This window comes from Arachis ipaensis, chromosome B07 (assembly GCF_000816755.2).
Source record: "Arachis ipaensis cultivar K30076 chromosome B07, Araip1.1, whole genome shotgun sequence".
Taxonomy (NCBI): Eukaryota; Viridiplantae; Streptophyta; class Magnoliopsida; order Fabales; family Fabaceae; genus Arachis; species Arachis ipaensis.
In genome coordinates, this window is record NC_029791.2 from 531,817 (window position 1) to 541,966 (window position 10,150).

Consider the following 10,150-nt stretch of genomic DNA (forward strand, 5'->3'; position numbering starts at 1 on the left):
CTCTTGTGATTGCTGCTTTATGGCTTTCGGTCAAGATAGAGAAGTCAGAAGCAAAGTTTCTATTTTGAAGATTACTGGAAAAAAGGTAAAAGGATGGGTTGGTGAAGCATAGTGCTCAAGGAGTTGACCTAGGAAGAAGAACCCAGCAACGTGTAAGGAGATAAAAAGAAACTTGATGTTCATTCAGAAGCCAATGAGAGAAAACCAGAGTTTGGTGAGTTGTGTTCTGTGAAGAGTTTCCTGTGAAGTTCCTCTACTTGGATAATGCTTTCTCTTAAAGAAGCATTCGGCCAATATTGAAGAACTAAATCAGAGGCTTGCAAAGCTGGTTTATCACATAGCAAAGAGGCTGTTGATGAAGTCAATCTCCTTCATATTTTATAGATTGTAATGTACTTTTCTATATTTATCTTTCTGTAATTTCTTGAGTGAAAAGGCATATTGAGAGAGCTCAAGTAAAAGCCATGAGTGGAAAAAGGCTGAGTGATACACTTGAGAGAAAAGCCTAGAGTTATTTTCTGATTTCTTTAGGTATGTCTATGTCTTGTATCTTGTACCTTAGTTGGGTTAGCACTAAGAGTGAAGAGTTAGGTATTAGCATAGCCAATGTCAAGTTAGGTTAGAACTTGAGTGTGAAAGAATTTTGTCAATCCTGTGGAATTGGTGTATGTAATACTTTTAACTATAGTGGAAATTCATCCATTGTTGTGGAGGAGACTGGACATAGGTTGCATTGCACAAGGCAACCGAACTAGGATACATGCTGGTGTTAGCTTTTCTCTTCTCTGTTGTGTTCTGTTTTCTAATATTCATGAGACAAAAATAAATTGTCTCATAAATTTTTTGCTCTTGAGTTCAAGCAGAAGCAGAATTGAAAGTTTATTTTAAAGGGTCAGATCAGTAATCATAAAAAGAAAGGCAGAGATTCAACCCCCCCTTCTCTAAGCCTACCACAACCTTCAAAAACTTTCCTGGATAAAAACGTTAACAACTTATGAGCTAATTATTGGATGAAAACTTTCCTAAATGAAGATGGCATTTTCATCAAATCAAGCAAAAGAGCAATAGTATAACCCAAATATAATCCACTTTTCATATGAATGAACTATCCGCATGCATAGTAAAATAAACATTCTCTTTAGGTAATAAGAGATAACTAACAAATTGACCAAAATACCTCCCACGCACTATGTTTAAATGATTTAACTCAAATCCAACTTCAATTCAAGAAAAATTAAATTAAATCTAATCCAAACCACATAACAAAATAAACTTGCAGAACATGTGCATGTAGAATCTGTAACACCCTACCATACTTAATCTTATGCTTAAGTCATAAGACTGAGATAGTAAGGTATTACAACCTCTATATATATATATATTATAATAGGAAAAGAGATACTTAACTAGGAACTTTGAAAAATGGTTAAAACAAAATGCAAAATAAAAAGCGCGACGCTCAAGGAACAGAACTACTTGCATGCTAAGAAACCTAAAGATTATAGATAAAAATAAGCAAAAGAACGAAAGAGAGCCAAGAATACAGTGAAAATAGCTCCTGACTCAGCCTGTGAAGCCAAGGCTGATCGGAGAATGGAGAATTATATATATATATATATATATATATATATATATATATAAAATAGAGAAAATGATACTTAACTAGGAGCCTTGAAAAAAATGGATAAAACAAAATCGCAAAATAAAAAACGCAACGCTCAGGTAAGGATTACTTACGTGCTAAGAAATCTAATAGGAACATGATAAAGATAAGCAAAAGAGTAAAGGAAAGCCAAGGAAACAGCATAACTAGCCCCTAACTCAGCCTGCGAAACTAAGGCTGACTATATATATACATATGAACATACACAGGTATCCCCAAAATATCCCAAAATACCAAAATAAACTCCTATCTCTCCCTCAACCTCTAAGAGGAGCAGCATACATAAGTTACTTGGAGAGTAAGCTAAATACATATATACATATATACAACAGGAAACCAAAATACACCAATAGACTACTTCACTTCCCAGGATCCAGACGCCTAGCGAGGAGCCTCTTGACCTGCATCTGAAAAACAACAATACAATATGGAATGAGAATCGGAGGTTCTCAGCATGGTAAAAGTGCCACGCGCATAATAAATAAAGTCCTGAGAATGCCATAAGCAATCCTAGAACTCCGTTATACAATTATCCAACTTAATTACTAAACAGAAGCTATAACAGGGGTAGGTATTCTAAATCTACCTAACTTACTCAATTTCAATCCTAATCTAACACCAAACCATTTCTCCTTTTCCTCCATTCCTCTATCATCCACAATGCAACAGAAACAAGCAACCAAACAAGTTCACACACAAGTAATGAGCAGATAGTTCAAATAGCAAATATAACAGGTAGCAGGGGTTATATATCAAATAGGCAATCCCAGGAAATGCATAGCAATCAACCAAACAAATGCATATGATGCATGCCTGTCCTATGCTGATGGGGCCCATCTGTCGATTATCCAGCCAACACGACAAGTCCGAAAATCTTAGACTGTCTCCCGTCGTGCATCCTCAAGAGTCTATGCATAAAGTTCACATACATTCATCATATAATCACTCAATGGGGGTTATCCATACCCGGGAATTTATACGTGCCCGGTCACCCTTACGACGTAGGGTTAACAGAGTATCGAGAATCAACCTAGAACACGTGGAGGCGAGCCACGGTTTTAACTTAAGAAAACTCGTATCTCAGATATCATTATTCATAAGCCATTTCATATTCATAAACATTATTTAATCATTCATCAAGCCATGGCATGTTAACTCCTTTTATTAACAACCTCCCTTTCACATTTTTCATCATCATTCCCTTATAATTCATCTCGATTGCCCTTTCCGGGTCCTGACCAAACTATTTATCAAACTCTTCTCAACCTTTTTAATATCGAATAATCTTAAAATCAACCCAACTCTAACATTAAATCAATCACATCACACGAAGATTAATCTTTAACTTCTCGAACCCATGACTATCACTGAGACATCCTCGACACTCTATTTTCTTTTCTGTTTTTAATATAACAAATGAACTCGGAATTGCGCAAACTTTATGTCCAGGCGTTCATCTTGAAATAAGCTTTCTAACAAACCAAAGATCATAATTTTCTAATTTATCTATCCTCAGGAATAAAGGAAAAACCGTGACTGCTCTGCAGTGCATAAAACCAGAAAAATAGCAGCAGCATGTGATGTTCAAAATTCAATATAAAATCCAAGTTAAATCCAATGACTTTAAACATTAATGTAGTTAAACTTTACTCATCCAGGTTTCTTTCTCAATTAGTTCTGAGTTAATACCATTTTTAATGAAGAAGTTACATTACCTGGAAGTTAAGTAAAAATGAGTCAAAATCTGTTTTAGAAACCAACAAGTTTAGTACCTTTCAATTTGAATAACTTTTATTACAAAACTCTAATTAAGCTAAATTTTGGTTTGGGAACTCCTAGATCATCCAGAAACAAGTGTGTTTTGGTTGTAACCTAATTGCTATTCATTTCTAAGAGTTATAAGCATTGGAAGTTGATGCATAGCTTGCTGAAATCTGTTTCTTTTCAGCTTTGACCACCAATATTCAAAAATTCACAACTCCCAATCCTCAACTCTTAAAATTCTGAAATTTTAGAGAAATGAATAAAGTTAATCAAATTTTATAAAAAAATTAGTTTCGCTCCAAAACTCAACTCGTAGAATTCGCAGTAAGACAAACAAGTTGCTGCCCTGTTTGACCTTTTCTGCTGCAGGACAGATTTAATAACCTAACTTTAAAAATTTGCCATAAATTGTATATTTAACAAAAATGTCCCAAATTTTTCAGTTTAGTTCTTTATATTCCCAAGTTTATCCCAAACTTGGTCTCATACAATTCCGATCATTACATAATTAGTTACAGTATATGCAATACCACCACAACACAACTCTACATCCTTATTAACAAACACCAATCATAATCCATCATAAATAACTATAAGAGCACACCATTAATAAATTCTACACCTCATAATTCCAATATATATATCCACCAACAAATCTATTCCAACAACATTACAAGGCTAATCATTAAATACAACAAATAATTCAACTTATCCTATGGTTCCTCTAACCTAAGTTTTCACAACACCGTAAATATTAAACGTGCGAAACTTAAATCATACCTTAGCCGATCGCTTAGTTCACCCAAGGCAGTCTCACAACTCAAAATTACAGCCCCTCCATGCTCAATCAAACATCCCCAAAACAAGCCTTGGTCGCCAACAAACCTCCAAGTAATCCCAATTCAAACCCAATGCATGTATATATAACTCAATTCACCCCCAATTCACATATATATCCAAATTCAGATTTTTCATCAATAAATCAAAAATTAGCTAGGGTTTAGGTTGTTCTTACCGTACCCATTGATGATTGGAGTGCAACCCAACAATTATCCAATTTTAGTTTGCACCTAAACCACCAATTATCAAAATCACTCAAAATCTCAACAATTTTTTGTGTAGAAAAGGGGCACAGAGAACTGGAAATGAATTGGTAAGAAACTTACCACTTTGTTCGGATAAAATTGAAGAGGAGTCCGAGACGAACGCGTGGCCGCAAACGGCTCGTCAATCGGAGCTCAAACGAGGAAGATACGGTGGATCAAAGATGGTGAGGGTTTGAGAGCTTCTCCTCCCTTCCCCAAATCTGTTTGTATCATTGCATGCAAATAGAGAAGAAGGAGCTGCTGCTTAGTTTAAATGTTTGGGTCTGGTTAGATCCACGAGTCTGATTTCGGCCCCGGTTCAACCGGTTTGGCCCTTCTGGTCTGATTTTGGGCCAAATTTTTGAAATTGATATCAAAATTCTTGTTTCGATGAGCTCTATCCTATTTTGGTATTAGTTTTGCATTTTTAACTCTCCTACTTAAAATGAAACTTATTAACTTATAATTTATCGATTTTTGGGGGGTTTACAGAATCCAGCAAATCAAGCAAAAGACTAATGATATAACCCAAATAAACATCCAAATTTCTTATGAAAGCACCATCCGCATACATCGTAAATGAACATCCACTTTAATTGATAATAAACAACTAACAAATTGACCAAAATACCACTCAGACACCATGATTAAATGGCTTAACAAAAATCCAACTTCAATTCAAGTAAAATTAACTAAATGTAATCCAAACCACATAACAAAAGAACATGGAGAGCATGTTCATGCAGAATACAGCAAATCCAGCAAAAGACAATTATATCAAAGTCCACATACAAGGTAAACTGAACATCATCATTGTTGCTTCTGTAACAACTAGCTCATTGACAAAAATATCGCTCGTGCACCTGGTTTAAATGACACAAATCAATCCCAGTTTCTATTCGAGCATGACTCAACTAAATCAAATCCATAGCACATAACAAAATAAGCATGCGGAGTATTTGAACGCTAAAGCCAGCAATTCAATTCAAATCAACAAATGCCATGTGGAGCTGTCCCTTTTCAAACATCCATTTATTAAAGGAACCAACCATCCCTATACATAGTGAACTAAACATCCATGTTCTTCTAAGCAAGTAATGTAATATTGCATCCTCCATATAAACTATTGTAAAAGAAGAACAAAGATTCATTGGTTCAACAAATCAAAATATCATTATAATCAGCATGCGTGCATACTCCCTGAGTTCTAGATTCACAAGCAATATCACTTCAACAAATGCTGAACTGGGTTGTACTTTTTCTTTTATTTTTAAAAACACTCCCAATTTTTTACAATCCAATTTGGATGTACAAAAGCAGATCAATTAAGTAATGCATCAAAATTTTGAAACTTGCATAACTCACCACACTCACTTTGGATTTCTTTATTCCATCCTTTTTTGGAGATTCTAATATTCCATTGATCTTATGGTTCACCTTTTCTGAATCAAATAACATGGATTCACGCCTGCGCTTCTTCATGGCTACAATTTAACAAAGAGGAAAAAGATAAAGTTACTTAAACTTTATTTTAACCAAAAATAAAAAAGAAAAAAGATAATAAAAGAAAAAAAAGAGACACATTTTCCCTTCCCCTACAAGAACCAACACATGAGAAGACACAGCTTTATGATAATTCATAAAAACAAAACTACACAAGACAATTTTTTAAAAATGGGTTTTATTTCTTTGTGAAGAAGAAATTAAGAAAAGGATAACTTTTTGGAAGCAAAATTGTAATACACTCACCGAAGAGTTTGTGTCCCTTAGATTGCTTATGATTCATGTGTGGTCTCTTGTTGTTGTTGGGTTTTGAGAATCTGATAGCTCCACGCCTCAAGTTTTGAGCTTTGTCCATTTCTGTATTTTCAGAATTATAGATAGATCATATATGGTTGTAACTGAAAAACTAGCACCACCACCACACCAGATGAAAAACACAATTTTTTTTGGGTTATTGTTATTCTAGTGGGCATTCAGTGAACATCTAGTTATCAACTAAACCTTAGTCACCACCTAACCTTTTGATGCACCGATGAGCATGGAGAGCTCTGTCGATAGGGGGATTTTAGGAGTGACGGCGATGCTACTAGGAAGCTGTGCGACGACGTACATGTGCGTTGAGGAGGACAGCGATGCCGTTGGGTGCGGGGGCTTCTTGCCAATTTGGGGACGCACGAATAAGGATGGCCGCGCAGTTGCTAAGAGGTCGACGCCAGACGGGGATGGGTGCCTTAGCAGCTATTGGTTCGAGGCATTAATCGATGAGGAATACAGCTGAAGGAGAGAGATACTGCGGTCATTGAAACGAGCTGAGGATGGCTTCCGGCGCGGTAGAGATAGACACCCATGCAAGACGGCCGCGCTGCGGGATGACCTGCCTTCCGCATTGATGGCTATCAGCGACTGAGAGAAAGACGCGCGACAGGGATGAATGGGGCCCTCCGTTACTTTTTCAGTCGGCGAGGGAGAGACAGACGCACGGTGATTTTTGAGGGTGACGGTGGCGGTTTTGGGGGAAAGAGGGTTCTTGGGTGAACGGTGCCAATAAATTAGGGTTAGATAACAACAAATGGAGAGATGGAAGCAGTTTTTAGGTGGGTTTAGGTAATTGACGAGATTTTTTTTTAATTTTAAATTAGGACTATTTAAAATTAATTAATTATCTATAATTTAATTTTAATTTCAAATTAAATTCATTGTACACATTGTACAATATATATATTGACTCCTCATACTTTTTCATATTTAATACATGCATATGCATATATTAAATAGGCGATCGTTCCTGTATCTTTTTAATTAAAGATAAATTATTCTTTTGTTATTATTATTGTATGATAAGTATTTATTATATATATTTTTAACACATAAAATAGTTATATTTTTTAATCAATTCAATATTTCATTCTATAATTAAAGTCCAAAGTTAGTGTATGAAATATTAAAGGATTTTGCTAACAATGTGAATAATAGGTTTTAGAATTGGTCCAATAAAGTAAAAGAACACTCTATTCTCAAATTATCTCCTAAATCATAATATTAGGATAACCATACATACACCTAATGAATTGAACATCCATCCATTATTAACTATGCATGAATAAACCGAATCAAAAGGAATAACTACCCAATTAAAAATAATGAACATAATCATCTGCATACTGATGATTGGATTTTTGACGGTTTAGAAATTCACTAATGAAATCTCGTTGTAAAGTATAGTTTCTAAACCAAACAATAATCCTTTCATACAAAAAGTTGTTTGTCACAAGTACAAACCCCTAAAATTTATAAACCGAAGTATTGAACCTCGGGTCGTCCTCCCTAGGAATGCAATGAAGTGTCTTGTTACTGGTTATGAGGTATTTTGGGGTTTTTGAGAATTTAGACAAAAAATGTAAATGGCAAAGAAAATAAACTAACAACTAACAAAGCTCTTGGTAAGATATAAGAATTAGAAGTCCTATCCTAATTATCTTCCTCAATTGTGATAACAAATTGTCCATTGCTCCCACTTAGTTAACCTCTAACCATGGAGGGAAATAAAGTGGATGAATCAATTTGATTCCTCAAGTCCTAATCAACTCCTAAAGGAAAGACTAGTTTTAGAGGCATTCAAATCAATTAGCAAATTCTAATTATCAATCAACAAAAAGGGATTAGATAACTCAAGAGTCACTAATTACTCTACCTAGACCAAGAGGAACAAAACTTACACTAAAATCCAACCAAGCATTTTATCAAACACTTGGAAGGTACAAAAGAAGAGCACAGTAAATCACATCATATCTAGGAACATCCGCCAGTGATGCCATACTGGTAACCAAAACAGGAAATGGGAGGAGGCCACAGATGTGGGCTCGCCACATACTCTGTCGGATCAATCGGGGGAAATAAACATCCTTACCCTCCATGACACAGCCAATCAAAGTCAACATGTCCATTGGGATCTCAAAAAAGTGAGTGGTAGGCAAGACGTAGTGGGCGAAGATCATCTGCCAAGTCTTGGCCTCCTTAGTCAAGTGTGCAAAAAGCATCCCTTTGGGCTTTGTGTTGCCCGAATCCATAACCCATGTAGCTTCTGGTAAGCCAATCACGTGCCTAAGTGCCTCATAGTCAAAGGTCATGTGGTGGATAGCAACCTCTGCCTGCTGATGGGCACAAATGTCATCAGGAATGTGCCGACACTGTAATGCCTCCTCTATAGCAGTCTCAGTGATCATGACCTCTCTACCCCTTAGCTGAACCGAATCCAAGGTAGGACGGAAGAAGTTGCAGTAGAATTCCTTAACCCATGAGATGTTGATGTCTCCCAAATCCCTATCAACAAAGTCCAAACCCAACTCTAGGATGCGTGTATTGATGGAACGCCTCACATCATTGGGGAAGACTAGTCTCTTCTCAGTATTCAGTTTCGTCTTCCGATAATTTGGGAAGCGAAGCTCACAATAAAGGTTGGGAAACTTTATAGGGTCGGTGGAAGGTAGCAACTGATTTTCTCTTTCTATTTCATTCAACGGATTCTTAGCATAGTTCTTGTAAGGAAGCGGGGTAGAGGGTGTGGAGTGTTTTCTTTTCTTGGAGGAAGTGGCTATGGCTTTTCCTTTATCCGACATCCTGAAAAGCGGGATAGAATATAGACAAATAAGCACATAGCATGAAGCAAAGAAAGCATGTTCAGGATATAAGATGTACGATAAACAATCATAATGTGAACCAAGTAAGAACAGAAAACATAGCCGTAAACCAAGTAATCAATGTTCAATAAAATCACAATTCTTACTCATTAAGCAACAAAATCATCATACTATGAAAAAATGGTTAAAGAGGGTTAGATGTACGTAGAAGTTAAGTGGTTAAAGAGATTAATGGGTTAGAAAAAGTGGATTAGTGGTATGATGATATATAAGCTCAATAAAAGAGGAGTTGTGATCAAGCATAGAATACATGTTCACAATGATTGGTGCAAATCCGGAAAGTCGAAAGGAAACGGAAATTAGCCCAAATTCGCAATGGAATTGAAAGAGGGAATAGATTTCTTGGAAATTGGGCAGCATTCTGGCTTAAAATTGGACGTTCCCGGATAGCAACATAGCATAAAACAGCAAGATTGCAACATCAATTAAGCATGGCAACAATGAGATATCATCTAGCAACACAAATTGCATATAGAGCAACTCAGAATTAGCATACAATAGACAAGTAAACAAATAGAGAATAGGCACAAACGGAGCACTTATCATGCCTAGAATCCTCTAACCACATCCTAGCTACCTAACAGCAATTATTTCTATCTAACCTAACATGCAAAATTTCAATTCGAACTAACTAACAGAAAACTAACAGTAATAAAAAATTAACGAAAATAGAGTTGGAGCAGGAACCTGGGGGCGAGCAAAACTGAAAAAAATGGAAGTGGGAATGGGGCAAGTAGAAACCAAGAGACACATTGAGCAGGGCGCCGCCGCAGGTGGTGGCGGCAGGGGCGGAGTAGCGGTCGCAGCAGGGGGAGTGTGCTGGGGTGAGAGAGGGCAGAGGGCGAGAGATGAGAAGAGGGCGAGGGATGAAGGGGGTGGAGTAGCAGGGTAGAGATGGGGCAGCGAGAGGGAGAGAGGAGTCGCCGGTGGGCCGGTGG

At 36.7% G+C, this 10,150-nt stretch overlaps 1 long non-coding RNA gene across 2 annotated transcripts; it reads right to left on the reverse strand.

The window, feature by feature from the left end:
• Positions 1,683-4,736, reverse strand: LOC110264766. 2 transcript variants are annotated; one of them, XR_002350940.1, is made up of 3 exons: positions 4,594-4,736; positions 4,443-4,497; positions 1,683-2,070 (listed from the first exon to the last, which is right to left on the reverse strand). It is a non-coding gene; the product is annotated as an uncharacterized LOC110264766 (long non-coding RNA). The 2 variants fall into 2 exon arrangements; XR_002350941.1 differs by having other exon boundaries at positions 4,208-4,497.